Source organism: Abramis brama, assembly GCF_963993115.1.
Source record: "Abramis brama genome assembly, chromosome: 1".
In the NCBI taxonomy this organism is placed as follows: Eukaryota; Metazoa; Chordata; class Actinopteri; order Cypriniformes; family Leuciscidae; genus Abramis; species Abramis brama.
The window spans coordinates 73,636,734-73,663,001 of NC_139963.1; the positions used below are offsets into that span (position 1 = coordinate 73,636,734).

Below are 26,268 nucleotides of genomic sequence, written 5' to 3' on the forward strand. Positions count from 1 at the left end.
GAGCCTGTGTCGTCGGACAAGATGGCCACCGCCGAGCCTGTTCACGTCACGTCTGCCGAGCCTGTGTCTTCGGACAAGATGGCCGCCACAGAGACTGTTCACGTCACGTCTGCCGAGCCTGTGTCTTCAGACAAGATGGCCGACGCTGAGCCTGTTCACGTCACGTCTGCCGAGCCTGTGTCTTCGGACAAGATGGCCGCCACAGAGACTGTTCACGTCACGTTTGCCGAGCCTGTGTCTTTGGACAAGATGGCCGCCGCCGAGCCGGTGTCTGTTCCAGTGCCCGAGCCGGTGGTGCCAGTTCCAGTGCCCGAGCCGGTGGTGCCAGTTCCAGTGCCTGAGCCGGTGGTGCCAGTTCCAGTGCCTGAGCCGCTGGTGTCTGTTCCAGTGCCTGAGCCGGTGGTGCCAGTTCCAGTGCCTGAGCCGGTGGTGCCAGTTCCAGTGCCTGAGCTGGTGGTGCCAGTTCCAGTGCCTGAGCCGGTGGTGCCAGTTCCAGTGCCTGAGCCGGTGGTGCCAGTTCCAGTGCCTGAGCTGGTGGTGCCAGTTCCAGTGCCTGAGCCGGTGGTGCCAGTTCCAGTGCCTGAGTCGGTGGTGCCAGTTCCAGTGCCTGAGTCGGTGGTGCCAGTTCCTGTTCCTGAGCCGGTGGTGTCTGTTCCTGAGCCGGTGGTATCTGTTCCTGAGCCGGTGGTGTCTGAGCCGGTGGTGTCTGTTCCTGGGCCGGTGGTATCTGTTCCTGAACCGGTGGTGTCTGTTCCTGAGCCGGTGGTATCTGTTCCTGAGCCGGTGGTGTCTGTTCCTGAGCCGGTGCCTGTTCCCTGGCCGCCCGAGGGGTCGTCTCCGCCCTGGCCGCACGAGGGGTCGTCTCCGCCCTGGCCGCCCGAGGGGTCGTCTCCGCCCTGGCCGCCAGATGGACTGTCATCTCCGCCCTGGCCGCCAGATGGACTGTCGTCTCCGCCCTGGCCGCCCGATGGACGTTCGTCTCCGCCCTGGCCGCCCGATGGACGTTCGTCTCCGCCCTGGCCGCCAGATGGACTGTCTGCTCCGCCCTGGACTCCCGAACTTTGTGTGCCTCCCTGGCCTTCTGAACTATCCATTCCCCTTGTCCCGCCCTGGTCTGTCCCTCCCGTCCCGCCCTGGTCTGATGGAGCGTCTGGTAGCCGCTCCGTAGGGAGGGGGTAATGTCACATGCCTGTCCTGTCTTGTGCTGCACATGGGTGTTTTGTTATTTTGGGCCATGTGCTCATGTCATTGTCTGATCCCTCCCACTTGTTATCTGATTATTGTTTGAGTTCTTCCACCTGTTCCCTCTTGATTAGTTCCCTTTATGAGTCCCCTCTTGTTTGCAGTCTGTGTCGGTTCGTTGTCTAATGTTTCCTGTTCCCTGTGATTCCCCAGTAAGTTCTTGTTCTGTTTTTGGTTTTGTATTTACTAGTTATGTTTTCCCCCCTCGTGGGTTTTGTTTTGTGTTTAGCTTTTCTTTTATTAATAAATATTTCTTTCTCTGCACTTGAGTCCTCGCTCCTTTTGTATTTACCCATCCCGTGACAAACACAAGGAATAACACAACACAACAGGCCATAGATAATGTTCACATGTTACCCTTATGAACAATTACCAAAAAAATATATATATTATATATATATATATATATATATATATATATATATATATATATATATATATATATATTTTATTTTATTTTTTTCACAAAAAAAAAATTTAAAGGCAACTCTTCATTTAAACCATTGGGGTATACTGTTTGAAGAGTATAAATCCAAAAAGCCTCTCGTTGAGGAAGATATCGCTCCCTATCTCCACCCCGTTGAAGAGATTTAACTAACTCGATGCCCTGAAATTTCAAATTACAAATATCATGCCCAAATTCATTAAAATGTCTAGCCACGGGTGACTTAATATCGTGATTGCGTATGTTACTTTTGTGTTCGTGTAATCTTATTGATTCTCGTTCAATGTCACGTACCCTATCCAAACTTGAGTCGAGATTCGTATTATCGTAACCTTTAGAAAGGAAATGGTCATATACCTGTACTACTTTCACCTGAAATTCTTCATCAGTACTACAAATCCACCTTATACGCAAAAAACGACTAAACGGGAGGCTTTTTTTCATAGATGGAGGATGGTAGCTTTTAGAATGTAAAAAATTATTCTTATCTGTGGATTTACGAAATACTGTCGTCTGTAGAGTCTGTCCAGTAGATCTAAAAACCTTAACGTCAAGAAACGATATAGAAGACCTTCCAAGGAAAATCGTATGGAGTCAAGTCTAGAATTTAAGAATTCATGAAATTTATTAAGTTCAACTGTTCCACTAAAAATGAGAAACACATCATCAATATATCGAAACCAACATTTCAAACAGTGATGGAAAATGTTGCTTGGAGAATACACAAAGTCTGCTTCAAATTTGCCCATGAACAAGTTTGCACAATTAGGGGCAAATGGAGAACCCATAGCCGTACCTTTCACTTGATGATAAAAAACGTTCTCAAATTTGAAATGGTTCATGGTCAGCACTGTGTGTGCCAGATCCCACAAAAACTTTGTTGGAGGCTTATCAACATCTCTAGATTTTAAAAAATGTTCCAAAGCACATAAACCTAAATCGTGTGGAATGTTAGTATACAGGCTAGTTACATCCATAGTGCATAACAAATCATCATCTGATGTATGGACATTCATCAGTTTACTCAAAAAATCAGTAGTGTCCCTTAAATATGAGGGTAATGTCCAGACAATTGGCTTAATGTACCAGTCTACATACTGAGAAATAGGTTCAGTTAGGGATTGGCAACCTGCCACGATTGGACGCCCTACACCTCAAGCACGGCCGTCTGAGACGTACTCATGACACACTGCGTACTCCCACTCAAAAGTGTCCAACCGTGTTAACTACACTCTGCTAGTGGTTACTGTTACTGTATCTTTGACAGTTTTCTTCGGTAATAAAGTAATCATTAAAAAAATTCTTATTAGGTTAATTCTTGTGTTATTACGTTTATCCAGATGTGTTAGCTGTTGTTTATAATCACCATTCATTTACTTCATACTTAACATTGAACATTATTCATATTATTATTATTCATATTATTATTATTATAGATTCTGGCCTGGGTGCGATTGACAGCTTTAAGTAATGGGGGAATGTAGTGTTTGTGTATTAGTCAGGAGATGGCGCTGTAGTCCACATGTTGTCACCTATAAAAGGTGTAGAGTAAGAGCTGAAGTGTGTTGTACATGCTGACCATTATGTAACATCTGGCACTGTTGGATTGCTTTAGGATTTTAATAAATCTTTAAGAATTGACAATTTTCTTGGCCTCATGCTTACCAGGATTTAAACATTACAACATCAGCAATTGCTGGTATACTGGAAATCTCTGAACACATCTAGTGTGTGTAATCAGAAATGTCCTGTATCTGATCATCTCTGTGCATCTCAAGTGTGTGGACGTGTACAGGGTTTTCACACACCTTAAGTTTCACTGAAATTTCCATTTATTTGTGAACCGCTATCTGTGCATCTGTAAATCGCTGCATCTGTGGATTTTGAAACACTTCTAGCGTCAACATGCAGAAAAAGCCACAGATAAGTGGACTCCACCCACCGTTTACTCAAGCCAATCAGATAACAGCTACATTGCTCCAGAATAAGCAGAGAAAACTAAGGGGGGAAATATACTAAACAATAGCAAGGATCCTCTGGAACAGCGGGAAGAACAAAACACCACTAAAATAGACAGATTAGACTGACACGACTGACAGAACGGTCAGAGGAGAACCTTGACAGAGAGAAGTGAAGAGAGAATGATCAGTCCCAGCAGACACAGATCACACTTATCAGACATCTTCTGTATCTGTCAGTCTTCCTCTTCATTACATATAGTTACAGCTCCTCCTTTAAACATCATCAGCTCCTCCTGTGGTTATTAACTTCCTCTGTTCTGATCAACTGAGTGATTAAATCCTGCTGGAGTTGCTGTATAGAGACACGATGCCACAGTGAAGTGTTGCTTTACATGCGTATTGTGAACCGCACTCTCTCAACACACATCTGCTCTGAACACAGTTTATAAGATATTCTTTTGCACACGAGAGCATTTATTTTTTTTAGATTTTGCCTTATTTTAGCAGTTTCCTGAATTATAAAACAGATTTTAAAAGTATTGTAAAGTAATTATTAGCATCAGCTTGGTAAAATAAACCTGCATTTGCACATGAGCGTCTGTAAAGCAGATATTAACTGTCTTCAGGGAGTTTCTACACATGGATTATAACGTTCTGCTTTACTCTCTCCAGCCTTGAGAAATATATCAGATCCAGACTCCTTTATCAACACTACAAATGCTCTGGAAGATCTGGGATGTATTTCTCAAGCACCACTGATTTAACTTCCGCCTCCCTGAACTTCTGGACCACTTTGCTAAAACACTTGAACGAGTCGTTTTCCACCAACTATCTACATTTCTCACACAGAACATCCTCCTGGACAACAACCAGTCTGGCTTCAGAAGCGCCACTAAACTGAGACGGCCCTGCTCTCGGTTACTGAAGCTCTGAGACTGGCCAGGCCCGGTTCTACGGGGGTGCTTGAGGGTGCTAAGCACCCTCAAATAAAAGTGAAAGCACCCTCAGATGAAAAATTATTAATAGCACACATAAACGAGATTTTGCCGAAAATAAAACACAGACGGATTTCACACTCTTGCCTATAATAGGATAACCTACACAAAATAAATTAATTAATAAAACTAAACAAATATATATATATATTAAATAAATTATTTCGTTATGCTTTCATGTTTAATGCATTGTAGTTGTCCTTTCGTGATCGCGATACCCAAAAGGTGAAGCTGTCTCTTTAATTGCCCACTTTGCTTGCGTGCGTGCTTCCCGCTCAGAAATTTTGTTAGCTGACTTTCTGAGACGGGGCTTTAGGTAACGTAAAAATAAGTGTCCATTTTTAATCATCATGGACATAAGAAAATGGCTCAAGCAAGCCGTTTGAAGGAAGGTTACAGTACTGAATATATTTGGATTAGCTGCTTCCCATACAAAAATGTAATATATGGCCATATATGTACTTATATTTTAAATAGCATGACATATATCTATACATATATTTGACTTATATGAGAACACAATATATGCCTGCAACATATATCTATACATATATTTGACTTATCTGAGAACACAATATATGACTGCAACATATATCTATACATATATTTGACTTATCTGAGAACACAATATATGACTGCAACATATATCTATACATATATTTGACTTATCTGAGAACACAATATATGCCTGCAACATATATCTATACATATATTTGACTTATCTGAGAACACAATATATGCCTGCAACATATATCTATACATATATTTGACTTATCTGAGAACACAATATATGCCTGCAACATATATGAACATTTATGTGTCCAAACATGTGAAGAAAATATTTGAGTTCATCCATATATGATACCATATATCTGCATATATTACAGTATAGTATTGGTTTCTCGCATATATGGACAACATTAATTATAAATATGTGACATACATATTTGTTTTCAACATATTTAATAAATGTATGTAAACATACACTGTAACCCTTTACAGTAAATTTACAACGAATTTCTTACAGAATTGTACTGTATTTCCATAATACAGTATTAAGATGTATCTTTTACAGAACAGCTGTAAATATACAGCACATTTCTGTTTTCGTCCTGATAAATTCGTTACCATCATACTGACTGAAAAGTCATTGCATTGTGGGATTGATTTCTAATAGGCTCTATGCACGAACGCTGCTGACGTATTTCCGGTAGGATCTCAGCCAGCGTCTTTACTTCCGCATAGCGCGTTCTATAGGACAATTCACTTCAATAAAAATCATTTTCTCAGAAACGGAGACAACGATTTTAGAAACTGATTCGCTAGTCGGATTTCGCGCGATATGAGAGAATACTCACCCTCAAAGTTGTTGATGTAGCTCGTAATTTATAATTTAAAGAACTTCTCTTTTTTACTCATATGTGTGACAGTTTAACTGCCTCACAATATTGTTAACTTCATTCACGTTAACCGCTGGAAGTTTTTGTAAACAGCGAGTGTAATTTGCCATTATCTCCACCTAATGCAAAAACTGCTTCTGACGCAGCACCGGATGTAACTGGGCGGGCTGAGACAAAACGCGGAAGCGATCGTGCATAGAGCCTATTCTTTCGCGCTCAATTCAGTTCAAATGTGACGCGTCATGCGAGCAGCAGCAGACAGTAACGTTAGGCAGCTACAACAGGCAAACTCGTTTTGTCAGCGGGATTCACTGAACATTATAATCATTCCTGTTATCAAGATAAACAATGTCTGCGAATCTGTGAGCAATTTTAAAGCTTTTTTGAGGTTCGGTTCGTGTTTCAAACATTAGTTGCCTGTGACGCAGCAGAAAATGGACGACGTTAACGGTAGCTACCTGAAGACGGATGGAAGAATTTGTCATTGAATAATCTAACCTGCGCGTGACGATAAGTGGGATTTAGAGTTTGAGAAGATGGAGAATTGTTCAACTGAGTGATACGGTAAGCCAATATCTAATTTTTTTTTTTTTGCGTTTCTACATTGTTTTCACGTATGGTTTGATTTTGCGAACGCGGTTTAACGTGGCCGCGCAAGCAATTCACTGACTCTGTTCCACCTGTTTACCAAGTAACGTTAACTTCAACATTTCATATAATAGGCAACCTGTACCATGCTATTTGCATGACATGCATTTGATATATTTTTTTTTCGTTTTAGGCTTTGTAATCTGATGGCCATTGTTAATGTAAGTGCTTTTAAGTAGTGTTACAGTTATAGTCTATGTGTTAAAAAAAAAATGCTGTCAAATTCTGTCAGTTCTGTGATCGTGCTTTTGAATCGTTGTCAGAATTTCGCTAGCACATGAAAATCCATGTTCCTAATGCTGTTTTCAAATGTAGTAGGCCTATTCCTGATTGCCATCCCATGGTCCTACAACTACTCCCTAATTCAAAGAAGTTAGACGGTGTTATCCTTAAAGCAGATAAGTAGAGATTATTCAGCAAATCTCATTAATTTGTAATATGTTTATTATGTTTTGGTTCTGTTGATCAAGGTTGTGCTGTCCTTTTTAAAAATTGTTTCAGGAATTTGCATCGCTGATGTCCAGCAATCTACATTTGCCAGAAAGTCCACGACTTATTTCCTGGTATGTAAACATTAAAGGGGTAGATGAAACCTAAAATGAAAAGCCATCATTTACTCACCCCACTGCAAAATATGTTTTTCTTAATTAGTGTTTTTATTTTGTTTCCAGTCCAGATATCTACAATTCTTACATGAAGAAGCATTTAATAGACACGTAAAAATTGTCTTGTTTTCTTAAAGAATAAGTCAAAATTAAGTGAGTTTATGCTTAAAACAAACAAAATTATATGCCAGTGCATTTTAGCATTCTAACCAATTTTAATTTTTAGTTGAAAAATGTAATTCATAGAACTATGAATAGACAACTACATCGAACCACAGTGGAACCCACAGTAGTTATTTTAATTATTAATATTATTTATTTATTCTTTATTTTTTTTTATTCCATTACAGGTCAATCTCTAAGCAACCAGTGCTGGATATTAAGTTTGGAAGGTCAAGGTGTGTGTGAAGGATCACAGCCTCTTCATCCCTGGCCTGGCAGCGCTGTTTGCCTCCTCCTATAACTTCAGCTTGCAGTACCAGGAAGAGGCAGCACCTTGAGTTTGTTCAGAGGTTAGTCATTGGCATATTTGCCATTCATATATATATATATACATATATTAGACTGAATTGTGTCACTAACCTTGACTTGACAGTATTTATTATGTTGACTACTGGTATGAACAATATGGCCCTGGTTTCCATACAGGGCTTAGCTTAAGACAGGTCTAGGCCTTAATAAAATTAGGGTATTTAAGCAGATTTTATAATAATGTATCATTAAAAAAAAAAACATTACTGGTGTGCATCTTGAGATAAAACAGTGGCAGTCATATATTTTAAGATATGTCAGTGCAAGTTGTTTTCAGTTGAAGGATTAGTGAAAATTCTGTCATTAATTACTCACCCTCATGTCGTTCCAAACCTGTAAGACCTTCGTTCATCTTCAGAACACAAATTAAGATATTTTTGATGAAATCTGAGAGGTTTCTGAACCACCCATAGACAGCAACGTCTTTGCAACTTTTAAGGCCCAGAAAGCTAGTAAAAACATTGTTTAAATAATCCATGTAACTAGTGCAACCTTAAAGGAGAACTCCGGTCAATTTTAACATTGAGCTAATTTTTTTGTAAATTTGGAGTGCTGTCAGTACAGAGAACAACGACAAAAATCGGTGTTGCCTACACCGTGTTATCCTCTTTTTAAAATTTGTACCCTGTTGACTTCAAGTTTTAAACCTGCTTTTAGCCTCTTAACATCCTTGATGTGTCATACAAGTGCCCAGCCATGTGAGTGATTCCTTCAGAGTGAACACGGGTGAATCTGACTGCAGTAGATGTGAAAGATATCTTGTTGAAACATCTACAAATGTCCATATATAGGTGAAAATGCCCCTTGAAATCAATTTAAGGTGGCAAATATTACCCCTTAATAAAAAATGTTAATTTCTGTCACTGCTGTAAACTGACCACTGCATAGAATATGAAAAATATGAATATCTTTGTCAGTCAGCTGTCAACAGGCCTAAACAAGCCATGGCACCAAGCACAGAAACACAATCAGTAAAATGTTATCTAATTATTATCAAGAAAACTTTGAAAATATCGATCGAGACATATTTTGTCAATATTGCACACCCTTAATGCATGGTATTAATTTTGATTTCTTCGGGTCTTAAAAAGCCTTAAATTTGACTTTAAAAAATGTGCAGAAACCCTGCTAAATAATATTTAGGTTGAACCACTGTAGATATTCACCTTATTTTTAACGGAAATACGGACGCAGCCAGTTGACGGTATTTTGTGCGAGACTTCCGGTAAGGCACTTCCGGTCACTGGCGAGCGTTGTTCGTAACAACAAACTCATCGTTATGGGTTCGAGGAAGACCGGGATTGTTTGTGCAGTTAGAGGTTGTCATAATAACTGGCACAAAAGAAAGATTTACTTGGAGCAGGAGTGTTTTAATCATCGAATTATTGACATTTTAATAATCAGGCGCCCTATACGACCGGCGACACACTGGCTGCGTGGCGTTTCTGTTGCGTGGTGTTTTCTATGTCTTTGCACACCAGAAACGTCTCTGACGAGGCGTTGCTGCTGCTAGGTGACATGATAAGCCTCATTGGTGATATATTCGACATATGGGGAGAGAGTTGTGGAAGGCACTTAATGTTAAACATAAATATATAGCAGCAAAGACAACGTTGGCAGTATTGACGGCAAAATAGGCTACAGAATATTTCGTTCTGTATTGACAGGTGCAATATTTGAAAATCGATAATATATATATATATTTTTTACATTTAGGCTATATCTGCATTTATGTCAAAACCTAAATTCAAACATCAAAATGTCATTAATATGTATTCATATCAAAATGACATACAAACATATTTTCCTATTCTATTTTGCCTGGAAACGCTTCCGAAACGCTTCCAAAACGCTTGCGTGTCGCGTGAAAAATAGGCATCGATTCTATTTCTAGCATGCACGCGTTTTCCCTGAGACGCGCGTGTCACGCAGGCAGTGTGCTAGCTCTAAATAACCGGTTAACATGGGAGCCGAAATAACGGACACGCCACGCAGCCCATTTGAAGAAACGACCGTATGTTTGTTCTTTTCATTTCGTGAACACAAGACCTACAGAAGACCACCCGATACCAGAAAAGTGGCTGGGCTACGAAGTCTGAATAAAAACTCCAAGGAGAAGCAAAATCATTATAGTAACGTACCCCTGTATAAAATCTAGTCATCATGGCATGATCATCATGGCATTTATTTTGTATGATTTATAATTATTTATAGCCATCTATGATCTACTTATTGCTATCATGTGCTTTGGTTGCATTCTGATGACATTATTAATACATTTGACATGACAAAATAGCCTACCTGCATAGATATATTAACTTAGTCCAGCGTTGGCTCGACCGTGTTTAGGGCGGTGCTGAAGGCGCCGGCGAAGTTTTGGCAATCTGTCATCTAGATGCATGAGTGTTTTCAACCAGGTCCAGAACCCGACCTGGGTGAGGCGGGGCTTTAGTTCTTTGTTGTATTCATCTGCTACGGCATGTGTAACATTTTTCTGTCAACTCTGCATAATCCTTCGCAATCGATATCGTTAGTTAGCCCAGAGAAGCGAGGAAACGGAAGTGCCGCACAAAAACCGGAAACTGGACCCATATTTACTTCCGCGTTCGAAAATAAGGTGAATATATTTACCAATGTTTTTACCACTTTTCTGGGCTTTGACAGTTGCAATGATATTGATATCAATGGAAGGACAAAACTATCAGATTTCATCAAAAATATCTTCATTTGTGTCCCGAAGATGAACAAAAGTCTTGAGGGTTAGAAATAATGACAGAATTTAAATTTTTGGGTGCAAACATGCATTTTAGTCTGGTAAATCATGTTGTCATATATGCAATAAACATTGCAAGGCTTGCAATTAAGTTAAATTATTTCTGTCACAAAGGTTTGGGCTGGAATCTGGCAGTGTGTGCTCTATATAAACGGAGAGTCTAAAGACTGCCTTTCCACTGATACTCTGATGGCACCGGATGAGGGGATGATATTGTTAATGAGCTGGGTGATGAGTAGACAAAAGTTGTAGAATAAAACTTTAAATCTGGCAACCCCACTTCCAAAAATTTAGTTAGTTGACAGTGCGCATGTAAACAGACACATTGAGTTGATGTATTTTACCAGGGCAGAACAAATATCAGTTATTGATCACAACATCCAACATTGCATTTTTTTTTTTTTTCACAACATCCAACATTGCATTTTTTTTTTTTTTATGTTGTTCAGTTTTAGACAGCTTTTGTGCTGTCTCTCTTTGTCAAAATATATACACTCAGTTAATAATATTTAATTGTTGTTTTTTTCTGCCTTTTAGACGCTTTCTTGACATCAATCCTGAACGTGGATCAAAAACAAAGAAAGGACAAGTAACTTCAAAGAAAACTGGCCAAGTTGTGCAAAACAAGAACACCACTGTAAGCCTACAGGTGTCCTCACTTCTGCGAAACCTTGCAGACTTTGAATGGGATTTTGTTTGCACTTTTATGGACTTCAAAAAAGAAACAGCATTTCACTGTCGTTATAAAGCTTGGAAGAGCCAGGACATTTTTTAATAGAACTCTGATTGTATTCATCTGAAAGAAGAATGTCAGATACACCTAGGATGACTTGAGGGTGAGTAAATCATGTGCTAATTTAAATTTTTGGGTGAACTATTCCTTTAATTAAGTGCTAACTGTTACCTGTTTGTTGTTAAGTGTTAAAATTGCATTTTATGTTTAAAAAGTAATTCAGCCAACATGTTCACAGAAGGCAATTTAACTAAATAAATGTTTTAAAACCCAGAAAATGTTGTTTTCTTTTTCCTAGTGTGACTACTCTTATGAAACCTTAAAGTATAATATTTTAATTATGTAATAATAAAAGCAGTATTCCCTGTAAAAATACAATTTATTGCTGTCGACAAGTTTAATAATGTAAAATGTGGTATATACTGTATTTGGTAATTACAGTGGAGTACTGTAAATGCTGTTTACTGTAGTAGTGTTGTAAAAATACAGTATGTGGATGGCAACCCAGCTGCCAGTATTTAACTGTAAATTTACAGTGAAAAGTTTTACAGTGTACATGCATGTGATACTGATGCATTTTTAAAGCTGTGGCATATGGTTATGGTACTTTGTGGATGTATTTGTCAAAAATGACAAAGAAATACTATATTTGGTATTACTATAATAAAATACTATATTTGGTATTCACACAATAGACAAAATCTCCAACTATAGGCATTTAATTTCAAGGCATTCAGATATAAGATTTGTATCCCTAATATATGTTAAAGTATGTACTATAGAAATAAGTACATATATGCATGTATAAATATATGCGTCATATATGCATGTATACACGTGTCATATATGCATGTATACATATATGCGTCATATATGCATGTATACATATATGCGTCATATATGCATGTATACATATATGCTCATATATGCATGTATACACATATGTGTCATATATGCATGTATACATATATACGTCATATATGCATGTATACATATATGCGTCTTACATATATTTCACATTTATGTGCATATATGGGAAAATATATGGCACTTACATGAAAACGGCCATTTTTGATATATTTTGAAATATATGTTTCATATATGTATATGTGTTTTACATATATGAATTTTGCATATATTCTCATATATGCAGCAGACATACATGGGCACTAACATTATATATGTAATTTACATATATTGACATATATTACATTTCTGTATGGGTTCCTCCTCCTCCGAATCACAACCTGTAAGTATTATTATTAATAATTGTAGCATGCTCAATAAGTATTTTGTGTAACGTTATGTGTGTTGTGTAACGTTAAGCTAGCGCAGCTTCATGGTCTTTTGCTGTCAATTGTTTTGAACTGCTTGTCGTTGTTATTGGAGTTGTCATAAAGAATATAGCAGCAATACCTTGGTGTAATAACGTTACTGCAGCAGTGCTTTATCAATATGTTTGCATAACGCTAACAATGAATGACTGATTGGGTGTTGATGTGTTGTCATGGTTGTCATATTGTACAGACCCGGCAGTCAGCGCTAGTGCATTATGGGTAATTGTTTGTTGGGAGTTGATTTATGCGTTATTACAGCAATATGGTTGGGGTTTGTGTTAGTAAAGTTACGTGTGTTTATGTTCAAGTTAGGTTGGATGTTCTTGGTACATTTTCTGCCTTGTTATGTAAAAATGTGTCTCTCACCGTCATGGAGAGAGACGTGTGTAAGGCAGTGACTTTTGGCCATTCTAGGAGTGTTCAATTGAAGTTGAAGCCGGTTACAACAAGGGTATCACCACAACGTAGGTAGGCTATATGTGGCATGTTTTGATATTTTGCAAAGTGAAGATTGCTGCTTGTTTACATGCTATTCTAAAATTTACTGCCAGATCGTATATTGTTTAACATAACAGCAATTACAGTAGTATTGTTGTATACAACATCCCCAATTTTGAGATAGGCTACTATTTTTCAGACTGATGACTGAGCTATTTCCTACGATTATGTAAGCAGCACCCTCACTATATTCAGAAGCACCCTCAGTGATTTGGTTCTAGAACCGGGCCTGAGACTGGCAAGAGGAGCCTCCGAATCCTCAGTTCTCCTCTTGCTGGATCTGTCTGCTGCTTACAGTTAACCACCAAGAAGAGCATCTCAGGAACAGTGCTTCAAGTCTGACCTCTCAGTGGGTCCTTCAGGGTGTCATGAGGTGTTTAAGACCCAATATCTAGCTCTCGGTTATTGAAGCGGCTTCTCAACTACAACTCGCTTCAGTGGACTTACAGATACATTACCAGCTCATGAAGGGGAATTAACATATTCCTAACAAACATCTCAGGAAGTTCACAGTTCACAGCCTTACATTGTGTAGTTTAATTTGCTATTTCAGTCATCCCATGTTGTCTGATCAACTTGGTTACAGTAATGCAAAAAGGGAGCCAAAATTTGATAAAAGTCTTTTAGTTTCCCTTTAACGACATAAGCCAGTTTTTCCAAGGCAAGGTTGCAGGTCATTTCTTTAAACCACTGACTAGGGGAGGGTCCTTGGGTCTCCTTCCATTTTAAAGCAATAGCACGCTTGGCCTGAAGCAAACTGAAATCAATTAGTTTTCATTTTCTTGCATTCACCTCAAGATTTACTGGTATGAAACAAACAAAATTTAGGTGCAAGAGAGACATTTTCTTCAACCAGTTTACCAATCATAAAAATGATCTCCTTCCAAAATCCTTGAATCTCATTACACTCCCATATACAATGATAAAGGGTACCAATTTCTTGCTTGCATTTTAAACAACTATCTGGAATATTTGGATTAAATTGATGTAATTTGACTGGGGTAATGTAGGTCCGCATAAGCCATTTATATTGCAGCAATTTACACCTAGTATTGATGCTGTGATTTTGGGCAAATAAACAAGATTCCATCCATTCTTCTTTAGAAATGTCTTCCTGAAGATCATTCTTCCATGCTGTTGCCCTTTGATCATGCTGTTGATCATTCTTCCATGCTGTTGACAGATTGCCCTTGTCCCTTAAATGTTTTAAAGTGTGATTTTCTATAATTGACAAAGGGGGTTCTAAATATTTTTTTATTTCAGAGTGTATAAAACTTCTTATTTGTAAGTATTTAAAAAAATGTTTGAGGGATATCGTATTTTCTCATCAGTTGTTGGAATGACAACATTATAACTTCCTCGTATAAATCTTTTACTTGACTTATTCCCGTATACATCCAGTTTTTAAATCCCTTATCACTTCTCCCCCGCACAAAATTTGTATTACCCCAAATTGGTGACAAACCTGACAATGTAATTGCTTCATCTAAAAACTTGCGAGCTTCAGAAATTGTATTCCTAAGGAAAGGATTATGCATTGTTTTTTTGAGCATTTTAATTGAAGATGAGTATAGATACATCTGTAATGGAATTATTATATCTATCCACGCTGGAGTGTCTGTATCTATGAAGTAGTACATAGCAGAACAAAGTTGAGCTGCCCAATAGTAAAGTTTTATATTTGGTACTTTAAGCCCTCCCCGTTCGTATGGTAGATAGAGTAAGGACAGACGTAACCGAGGACGTTTGTTATTCCATATAAATCTTGTGAATGTTTTCTTGAGTATAGCAAAGAAGGTAGCTGGAAGGGGAAGTGGAATTGACTGAAAAAGGTATAACAATTTTGGTAGAATTTAAAATACTTATCCGTCCAATAGTAGAAATTGGCAAAGCATTCCATCTCTCAAGTGAGTCCATAACTTTCTTTATTAATGGGTCGTAATTAATTGGAATAATTTCTTTTATATTTGGGGTTATCTTAATTCCCAAATATGTAAAACCTTCAGGGGAGCTGGTGAATTGCCTGGAAGTCAGACAGTTGCTCCTTTCATCCCCATTCAATAATAGCAAGGCACTTTGATTATTATTAACCTGAAAACTCTCCAAATACAGTTAGTATATTATTGAGTGCTTGAATAGAAGGGTCTAGATTTGTAAGAAACACCACAATATCATCTGCAAACAAAGATAAGCAATGTTCCCTCTCACCTATTGTTATGACTTTTATTTCAGACCTACTTTGCAAGGGGTTCTACTGCAAATAAAAATAACAGAGGGGACAGTGGACACCCTTGTCGTGTACCTCTACTTAAATGAAAGGGTTTGGAAATTTGGTTATTTGTTATTATTTCTGCCAGTGGATTATTATAAAGTAGCCTAATCCATTTAATATACCCATCACCCAGCCCAAATCTCTTAAGCACCTCAAAAAGGTATCCCCATTCAATCCTGTCAAAGACTTTTTCCGCGTCCAATGACAGGACCGCATGGTCCTTGGCATTTTGTTTTTTATATAGTATATTTAGGACTCTACGTATGTTATGGAGGGCTTGTCTTCCAAGCACAAACCCATTTTGATCATTCATAATAAGGTTCGGTATAAATGCTTCAATTCTCTCAGCTAGGGCCTTACAGAGAATTTTTGTATCGCATGACATTAAAGATATGGGCCTATAAGATGATTTTTCATTGGCGGGTTTGCCTGGCTTTAATATAAGGGTAATTAGTGCTGATCTCAATGATGGGGGTAATATTCCTTTTTCAAATGATTCATTGAACATTTCAAGCAAGTGTGGTAAAAGTTTCCCTGCAAACGTTTTATAAATTTCCATTGGGAGGCCATCAGGCCCAGGGGCTTTTCCACTACTCATGCCCTGTAATGCCTCTGAGAGCTCTTCTATGCTTAAATTTCTCTCTAGCTCACTTCTTGTCCCCTCTGATACTTTAGGAAACTTAAGTTTATCAAGAAAACTGTCTTGCCCTTTTAAATCGTATGTGAATTCAGATTTGTACAGATTTTCAAAATACAATTTAAAATTATTATTTATTTCCAATGGATCTACAATATTCGCCCCATTCTCTAAAGTTAATGAACTGATGGCTCTATCGGTTTGTATTTTTTTTATTCTCCATGCAAGCAACTTCCCCGGTTTTTCTCCCTGATCATAATAGGACTGTTTTAGCCACATTAAGTTCTTAGCTATTTTACTACTGGTTAATTCATTATATTGGGCTTTTAGTACAAGAAGTTCTTTTCGCTTTACAGGGTCATTGTTGCTAAAGAGGTGTTGCTCTAATAACTTGATTTGTTTTTCCCGATTTTCTAATTATGTCTGATATGTTTTGGATCTATATCTTGTATAACTTAATATCTCCCCCCTAATATAGGCTTTGGAGGCCTCCCATTTGACTGAAGCACTTGTCTGATTTGTATTAAATAGAAAATATAGGTCTATTTTGTTATCCAGGAATTTAACAAAGTCAGGGTCCAGAAGCCATCTTGCTTGAAATCGAAATCTGGAAGGGGAAAATACAAGATTGTCCATTTGGAGTGTAAACGTAATAGGGGCATGATCAGATAGTAATATACTGTCATACCAGCATTTACCTACTTTTGAAACTAGGCTGTTAGAGATTAAAAAATAATCGATTCTAGAGTATGTTTTGTGTGTGTTTGAGAAGCACGAATATTCTTTTTTGCTTGGGTTAAGATACCTCCAGATCTCTACAGGATGAAAATAATCTTACTTAAACTGTGATTAATATACAGATAGCGATCAAAGAACAATCCCTTTCCAGTCGCCCAAGCTGTCAATCACACAGCACGAGTTTATCTGGACACTTGCCAAAACTAGTTTTGAAATAAATGACGCTGTTACACTGCACAACGAAGCGCTTACTGTACGTACATCATGTTTGCATTGGTGAAAGCATTAGTGAGAGTTCAGAAACTGCGTTGCAATGATAAGATCTTCATTCACGTGATCAACAGGCTTACACTGCAGTCTCACAGCAGCCAATCACAGCAGTGGGCGTTTACACTGAAGTCTCACAGCAGACACGCCCCTTCAAACAGAGCGTTCAAATCAGAGGCTAAAATCAGGCTAGGAATGCCTTTTATTTCTAAATTATAACAAATTTTGATCTAAAAAACATACTAACATTATAAGGGCACCCCAGGAAACATTCTAAAAATAATAAAATAATCCATGCAAGGGCACCTTTAAGAAAATTATAGCAATCATTCAAAATGAAAAAAAATATGCTAAAAACAGGAATGAACAGACAAGATCCAAGAATCCTCAAATCAGCTCCATCACACAGAACAGAGAGAGATTATACAGTCTGAGTCTGTCCATTACTGTATTAATATTATATTGAAAGCAGTTTACATATGAAGCGCAAGAGAATGACTTTCAACACTGTAGGCAAATATATCCATAAAATCCATTTAAATGAAAATAAATCTGGCTTTTTATATGTAAAAACAAAAACACATTTTAATCTAAACTTGATTATGTCACTATAAGTGCTCAGAGTTTTTTCCGTTTTCTGAGAAGAAGAAAATAAAACAAAAAATTCTCTGTAAGTTTCTGCTATTGTAAATATTGCTGCAGATTGGCTCTAAACTCATCAGTATTTTATTCTAATATTGTCGGCATCTCTATTTCCACTGGGAGCTTCGAGTCCTTCCTCCCTGCAAAATAAAAGCATTGACTGACCTCTCGTATGTGTTTTTATCATGATTGCAGATTGTTCCAGATCAGATGAGTGTGAATCATCAGATTGTGTGCGGCTCAAAACTCACCAGCTCTTCTTGCACAGATGATCTGAAGAAGAATCACAGTAGGAGCAGCAAACACTGCCATCTCAACAATACTCACAATCACTGCAGGAAACATGAGAGGAAGAAGAGAAACTGTACATGACTGAAGTCAAGGGTATTCAACTATCAACAGTTATTGATGAAGCATTTACAGACTGACTGATAGTTTAATGTTATAAAGCTGTCAGTATAAATGAACGTGTCGTACCTCTGTATAATGATCCAGCAGACACACTGACTTCAGTTTCTGATGCTGTATCAGCTGGATCTGTGGATCACGTCTGTTAGTTCAGTTCAACACATAATGCCACATATACACAACATCATCATCACATAATACTGGAGCTTCACATCACAGAAATGATGAATATGTGCACGAGTCTGTCATCTATTATCTTCTTACTTCACTCTCAAGCTGTCAGGAGGAGAATGACTATCGCCATTCACCAAAAATAAATCTAGTAGTAAATAGTTGTGTTCTCAGTCGTTACATCATCTACAGTATGATGTGATCATGAACCTTGTCTAGATGTACATAGATATTCCACAGTAGGAGCTGCTGCTGTAGTTCGGCTTGATGTCTTCTCAGAGTTTGAGCTTCTGACTGGAGTCAGTGTTGGTGAAGCGACTGGATCTGCAGAAGATGAATGTTCAGACGCATCATCTGTAGGACATTAACATCATATGTTCATATCGATCATGACCTGCAGTTTGTGTTCCATCATCACAGTTTACAGTGGCAGTAGTTGAGAAGAGACTGTACTGTATTACTGTATAACTGTATTACTGTGTTACTGTATCATTTATTCCTGGTTTATATGAGAGTGAAACACAGTTGAGCTTCTGCAAATAAACCTTCAGCTTGAATGAAGGACATAAGCCTTATAATTCCTAAAGCCGACCTCCTACATGGGTCATACTAGGCTTTAATACACTCGTCTGATTTATGCAATATATCATGTATGACCCATGTAGGAGGCCAATATTGGGGATTATAAGGATTGTTATGCAGTTTATGACTTTGACCACTAATATTTTACAACTCCAAAACGTATGAAGCCATCAGAAAGAGTAGAGCCAATCTGTGGAAGTTTTCACAAATCTGTCAGAAAAGAGTGTTTTCTCACCTGAATACTTGACAGTGTATCTGACTGAGGTCTTGAGTTGATTTCTGCGAGTAAGCTGACATCTCCACTCTCTGTTGTCATCTTCATTCAGGAGTGTTGTAGTCAGAGTGATGATACAGCGATCTGATGATAATATCTGATATCTGGAGTCTGTCTTCAGATCAACACCAGCCTGATTCACCCACAACAGCTCAACTCCCTCAGAACTGACCCAATCATCACAGGAGAATCTAGTATATAAATACAACTGACAGGAGAGAGTCACAGAGCGGCCTGGACTGATCTCAGTCTGTGAGGATGATAAAGATGATGAAGAAGATAATGATGATATTGATGATGGAGACACTGAAACTGAACACAAGACACAAATCACAGACTCTTCAATCATCATCTGAGTTTAAAGGGAGAATCTGCCCTTTTTAAATTGACCACATAATCATAAACTTACCATGAAGAACATGCAGAAGAACACGTGAATCCTCATAATAATGTTCATCAACAGGTCCGTGCCGTCCTCGTTTCAAAGTCACATATCGTCCGCAGCTGTAATATCCATAATCTTCTTCTGTGAGGTTCTTGATGTTCAGAGAGCAGTCAGACTCCAGACTCAGTCTCTCATGTCTCTCTGTGTTTTTATTCTTTATCCCTTTAGTAATCAGTTTAACTCCTGCTGGATGTCTGAATCTGTTATTGTAGGTCCATGTAGTTGATTTGCAGCCAGAAAAAGCATTATTACAGGACAGACGGACATTTTCACCAGAACTGAAGAACACATCCACTTCACTGGCTCCTGAAACACAGTATATCTCAGTGATCATTATGATATATATTAATAAATGAAACATAAAACACACCAGCATAAAAAGCAGAAGTTTTAAATCATAGTATTTTTCCTGACTTAAAGCAAACAATACACTCTCCAGAATAAACTATTAGTCTTTATCAGAGAGCTGTTCAAATCACTGACACACTCTTAATATGAAGATAATTCTTCATCATCAGATGTTTGAGTGACACTATGTCCAGTATCAGGAATAATACAGTATGATCTGTGTGTATCAATACACAACTCTGAGATCACAACGTGAATGTGTGCAAGAATAAACTGAGCATGTTCAAATGAACTCTTTCCAGACTAATTCCACTAAATGTCTTTAGAGAAAATACAGATTTCTTTACCTGTGAGAAGTGAAGAGAGAATGATTAGTCCCAGCAGACACAGATCACACTTATCAGCCATTTTCTGTTCCTGTCAGTCTTCCTCTTCATTATATATAGTTACAGCTCCTCCTTTAAACATCATCAGCTCCTCCTGTGGTTATTCACTTCATCTCATCTGACCAACCGACCATCACTGGTGAAATAAACATAAAGCCCAATGTTGCTGAGCTTTGATTGGTGGTTCCCATCATTCCCATCATGCACAGCAACATTAGGCTTCACGCTCTCACGCAGAGAAAAATCATGAAACAAAGAGGACTGACACCGACAGACAAGGCTACTATTGATATGAAACACACTCTCAGCTCTCAGATTCTGTAAATTCTATTACGAAATTCAACAATAAATATGGTTTTGACGCTTGTAAATGTGACGTGACAGATCTCTGTATCTCCTGAACCGATCATCTCTTACTCTTCACTACTAGTTAATAGCAAATAAACACGAATGAACAATAGGTGTGTTGAAAGATACAGTACAACTTACCGAAATATATCCCTCATACATAGTATTGATCAGTCAGTGTTTTTCACCCGCGGAAGAGCTCAATAACAGCTGGAGAACACTATAACGCACACGTGACATTACATTTACCTCATGAACATTAATGACCATAGCATACTAGTTGACTAGACAAATTAGCTAGAGGAGTATTTTGCTAAATATATGTGTCACGACGGGGACACACAGGAAAATAGGTAGATCCAAATGCAGTATGGCAGTAGCTGTTTAATAAAGTGTAATCCATCTCGTAGTCATCCAGGCAAGGTTCAAAGTCCATGTTAGCAATACAAATACAAATAAACAAAACAAGAAACAGGCAAGGAACACAGAACTCTGAAGTGTGGTGACCATATACAATGACTCTGTGACAAGGACTAAAACAGACAGGGTATTTATACACAGACACTAACAATGTGATAGGGAACAGCTGAGTGCAATCACGAGTGATGAGGACAGACAAAGGATTATAGGAAATGCAGTTCCAGAGTGAATGGTGACAGTATGGGGAAGAGACCTCTAGTGGACACCCAGGGAAACATAAACCAGACACTGTGACATAACCCCCCCTCTACGGAGAGGGGCGGCTACCAGACGCTCCAAGACCCAAAAAAAACAACCAAAACAAGAGTCCAGGAGGGAAATGGAACGGTGGAGGATCAGGGGGAGGGATGGGGGGCCAGGTCCATGGACGGGAACAGAAACAGGGGGTGATGGCTTAGCCGGCAGGCAGGGCGAAGCACACGATCCATCGGGCGGCCAGGGCGGAGCAGACAGTCCATCGGGCGGCCAGGGCGGAGACTTTCCCTCAGGCGGCCAGGGTGGAGCAAACAGTCCATCTGGTGGCCAGGGCGGAGACGACCTTTCAGGCGGCCATGGCGAAGACGACCTTTTGGGCGGCCATGGCGAAGACGACCTTTTGGGCGGCCAGGGCGGAGCAGACAGTCCATCGGCCGGCCAGGGCGGAGACTTTCCCTCCATGGTGGAGACGACCTCTCGGGCGGCCATGGTGGAGACGACCCCTCGGGCGGCCATGGCGGAGACAACCCCTCAGGCGGCCACGGCGGAGACGACCCCTCAGGTGGCAACGGTGGAGATGACCCCTCTGGTGGCCATGGAACAGACACCGGCTCAGGAACAGAAACAGACACCGGCTCAGGAACACGGACAGACACCGGCTCAGGAACAGGGACAGACACCGGCTCAGGAACAGGAACAGACACCGGCTCAGGAACACGGACAGACACCGGCTCAGGAACAGGGACAGACACCGGCTCAGGAACACGGACAGACACCTGCTCAGGAACAGGAACAGACACCGGCTCAGGAACAGGGACAGACACCGGCTCAGGAACAGGGACAGGGTCAGGAACAGGAACGGACACCGGCTCAGAAACAGGAACAGACACCGGCTCAGAAACAGGAACAGACACTGGCTTAGGAACAGACACCTGCTCAGGAACAGGAACAGACACCTGCTCAGGAACAGGAACAGACACTGGTTCAGGAACAGACACCAGCTCAGGAACAGACACCGGCTCAGGAACAGGAACAGACACTGGCTTAGGAACAGACACCTGCTCAGGAACAGACACTGGTTCAGGAACAGACACCAGCTCAGGAACAGACACCGGCTCAGGAACAGACACCGGCTCAGGAACAGGAACGCACACCTGCCCAGGAACAGACACTGGCTCAGGAATAAACATCGGCTCAGAAACAAACACCAGCTCAGGAACAGACACCGACTCAGGTTCAGTAACAGACACAGGCTCGACAACGGCCATCTTGTCAGGGGACACAGGCTCGGCGGAGGCTATCTTGTCTGGAAACACTGGCTCGGCAGACGTGACCTGAACAATCTCTGGATCAGCAGATGGGACCTGAACAGTCTTTGGATCGGCAGACGGGACCTGAACAGTCTCATTAAGAGCTATACAATTGAATATATCAGAACAGTTTATTATGCATTTCTTCCAATATACTCAGATGGATAAAGAAATCCAGAGATAGGTCGCACTGGATCAGCATTTTATGTTCCAGAATTTAAAATAGTAAAATATGGGAGATTAACAGATGGGACTTCAGTGTATACCGCAGAATTGGTGGCAATTCAGATGGCACTTAGTTGGGTGGAAGAAGTGATGCCAAATAAAGTTGTGATTTGTTCAGATTCAATGGCATCACTTATAAGCCTACAAACATATCAAACAGTTAGATATGATATCTATACAGAAATATTGAATATTATGTATAGATTAAGGCAAGCTGGAACAACAATTACATGTGTTTGGGTACCAGCACATGCTGATATACCAGGAAATGAAAGATCTGATAAAATGGCTAAAGAATCACTTAAACTGAGCATCCCTACTATTACAGTTGCATTAAGTAGGATGGAAGTGTAGAGCTGAGCAAATATGGGCAGGACTCTTTACTGCCCTAGTGCTTCAAAAAGCCTTTTAAAGGTATACATGTGAATTAAGCGTGGCACAATGGCCTTCATCATCACAGTATGCTAATGCCTATCTAGTGCAGGGATTCATCAATATGCTGATTGAGGACTGTTGGGACACTCCAGGCACAGGATGGTTCTGTCGGGAGAGACGGAGTCGTTTGCGCCTCAATCACATGTCTGTACGGTTTGCTTCACAGGACATATGCTTTCAACTACATGCTGTTTATTTACTAGTGTGCTCTAATATGTAACTATGCCATGTTTGGTCTCATCTGACAGCCTATAAACTGAAATGAATGGTGGTGAACTTAATAGAGATATTAAAGTATCCTAATTGTATTGATGAGGCTCACTCACCGAGTACTGTTATCAGAAGGCTTTTATTCTGTTCAATAACACACAGTGTTATTAGTAACTTGGCTTACTGCCGCTTTATACTGCCATCTAGTGGCCCAGTTAGCATGGAACACATATCAATACATCTTTTTCTTCTTTTTTAACTTCATACACAAACAATATTTGATCCTCCTTCAAAACAATACAAATAACTCTTTATATTCCACCATTTACAATTCTTAGTTGTCTCCACTTAAATGTGAAACTTTAACAAAATTCTTCCCTTATAATCTCTGCTTACCCTGGTTTTACAAAGAAAAAACTTTATCTGTTATCTGAACACATCTTCACATTTCTTCTATCAGTCTTTGTGGTCTTTTAATTTGTCTTTTTGGACGTTCTGTCTGAGTTTCAACGTCTTTCTCTTCATCAGTCTCTGATAACTTGCCTTGCACTTTTTGATTGTTCACATTGCTTAGAGATTTCCAGGTCATGTGAGTCACTTTCCTTGATTCTTGTGTCTCTCTGAGGCACTTTCAGCAGGTGTCTTCTGTTCCGCCTCTTTATCTTCCCATGTTCTGTCAACACTTCGTATGACCTGGGTGTAGTCTCTCACACAGTCCATCACATCTCACCCGCACTACTTCTTCCTGAGCTAGTGGACTCAGCGGTTTGGCTGTCCTGTTGTAATGCCTCACCTGCCTCTCATTTGCAGAGTTCAGTGTACTCTGTACCTTGTGATGCTTCGCTGATGGAAGCTTTGTCCGCAGTTTCCTATTCATGAGCATTTCCGTCGGTGAAAGGCCATTCTCCAATGCTCTGTAGTTAAGAACAGCCAGGTATGGATCTTCACCTGTCTCAGCAGCTTTTTCTAGCAGGCGTTTCATGATCTGCACTCCTTTCTCCACTAAGCCATTGGATTGTGGGTAAAGGGGACTTGATGTTAAATGTTCAAAGCCATAATTTCTTGCAAAGTCCTTAAAGCTCTGAGTTTTGAATTGTGGTCCATTGTCGCTTATTACAGTTATTGGAATACCGTGATGTGCAAATATGGCTTTTGTTTGCACAACCACTTGCTCTGCTGTTGTGTTTGACAGCCTCACACATTCTGGGTAATTGGAATGATAGTCCATGAGCAACAAGTAGTCTTTGTCTTTCAGTTGAAATAAACCCATTCCAACCTTTCTCCATGGTTCCACTGGTTTGTCGTGTGATTTCATGGGCTCTTTTGGTTGCTGATATCTGTGCTGTTGGCATACTTCACATTGCTGCACTAATGTCACTATGTCTCTATGCATGCCTGGCCAATACAGTACCTCTCTTGCCCGCCTCTTACATTTCTCCATTCCCAAGTGTCCCTCATGCACAAGGTTTAACATCTGTTTTCTCATGGACATAGGCACGACAATGTTTGTTCCTTTTAGCAGAACTCCATCTAGCACCGACAGTTCATCTTTAAAGTGTTGGTATGGGTTATCCAACACTCCTTCCCCCAGCATGTGAATTATTTCTATCACTCTCCTCAAATGTTCATCTTTCATTGTTTCATTGGCTATATCAGCCCACTTTGCAGCTGACACTGGCATCTGTGCTTTGATAGAGTCCACGTGAATCTGCACATCTTCTTCCGTAGTGCTTGTGTTATTACTCAAGCTAGCCCTGCTCAGGGTGTCTGCCACTATTAAGCGCTTGCCTGGTTTAAATTCAAATGCCAGATCACACTTCTGTAGACGAAGCATTAGTCTTTGTATGCGCAGTGGCACTTCTCCCAGTGGTTTCTTTGATATTGCTATGAGAGGCTTATGATCTGTCTCTAGGATGACTGGTCTTCCGTAAACATACTCATGGAATCTCTCACAGCCAAACACTGCACCTAGAGTCTCTTTTTCTATTTGCGCATACTTTCTTTCCGCAGAAGTCATAGTGCGGGATGCATATGCGACTGGATACCACTCGGTGTCATGTTGCTGGAGTAAAACGGCTCCTAAACCCGATTTCGATGCATCTGTAGAGACTTTTAGTGGCTTATCCTGGTCGTCGAATTTTAGAACCGGTTCTTTAGTCAAACTGCTCTTCAACCACAACCACTCTTCAACATGCTCCCTTTTCCACTGCCACTCAGTGTTTGATTCCAACAGGCTTCTTAACGACCTTGTGTTTGCTGACAGATTTGGAACACATTTCCCCAGGTAGTTTACTAACCCTAAGGCTCTCTGCAGGTCTTTCTTGTCTCTTGGTTCCGGCATTTCCTCAATTGCCTAGATTTTTTCTCTGTCCGGCTGTACCTCTTCTTCAGACAGTCTCTCTCCCAGGTATGTAATTTCTCTTACACCAAACTGACACTTCTTTTTATTCAGTTTTAACCCTGTCCTGTCCCAGGGGTTACCTGACTTGCACTTACCTGACTCCTTACCTGCACGATACCTACCTGAACAACTTGTCTTCAGTCATCTGCTTCCTTCATCCGTCTTCAGTCATTGCCTCGATCTCCATTTCAGAACAGACATCTATCCTGAACACTGTATTCATCAGTTACTCTCCTGCTTCCATCACTGCGATCACATACTTCTGCAAATAAACCTGTTGATTACTTTACCTGTGTGAATCCTTTACCTGTGTGAATCCTTTACCT

At 39.8% G+C, this 26,268-nt stretch overlaps 2 long non-coding RNA genes across 3 annotated transcripts in view; both read left to right on the forward strand.

The window, feature by feature from the left end:
* Positions 1-26,268, forward strand: part of LOC311095233 — a 374,729-nt gene that overhangs the window by 106,712 nt on the left and 241,749 nt on the right. The window lies entirely within an intron of this gene.
* Positions 6,276-12,069, forward strand: LOC311095226. Of its 2 annotated transcripts, XR_014608796.1 has the most exons (6): positions 6,276-6,607; positions 6,825-6,852; positions 7,007-7,254; positions 7,647-7,808; positions 10,492-10,586; positions 11,138-12,069. It is a non-coding gene; the product is annotated as an uncharacterized lncRNA (long non-coding RNA). The 2 variants fall into 2 exon arrangements; XR_014608797.1 differs by lacking the exon at positions 10,492-10,586 and having other exon boundaries at positions 6,294-6,607; positions 11,138-12,062.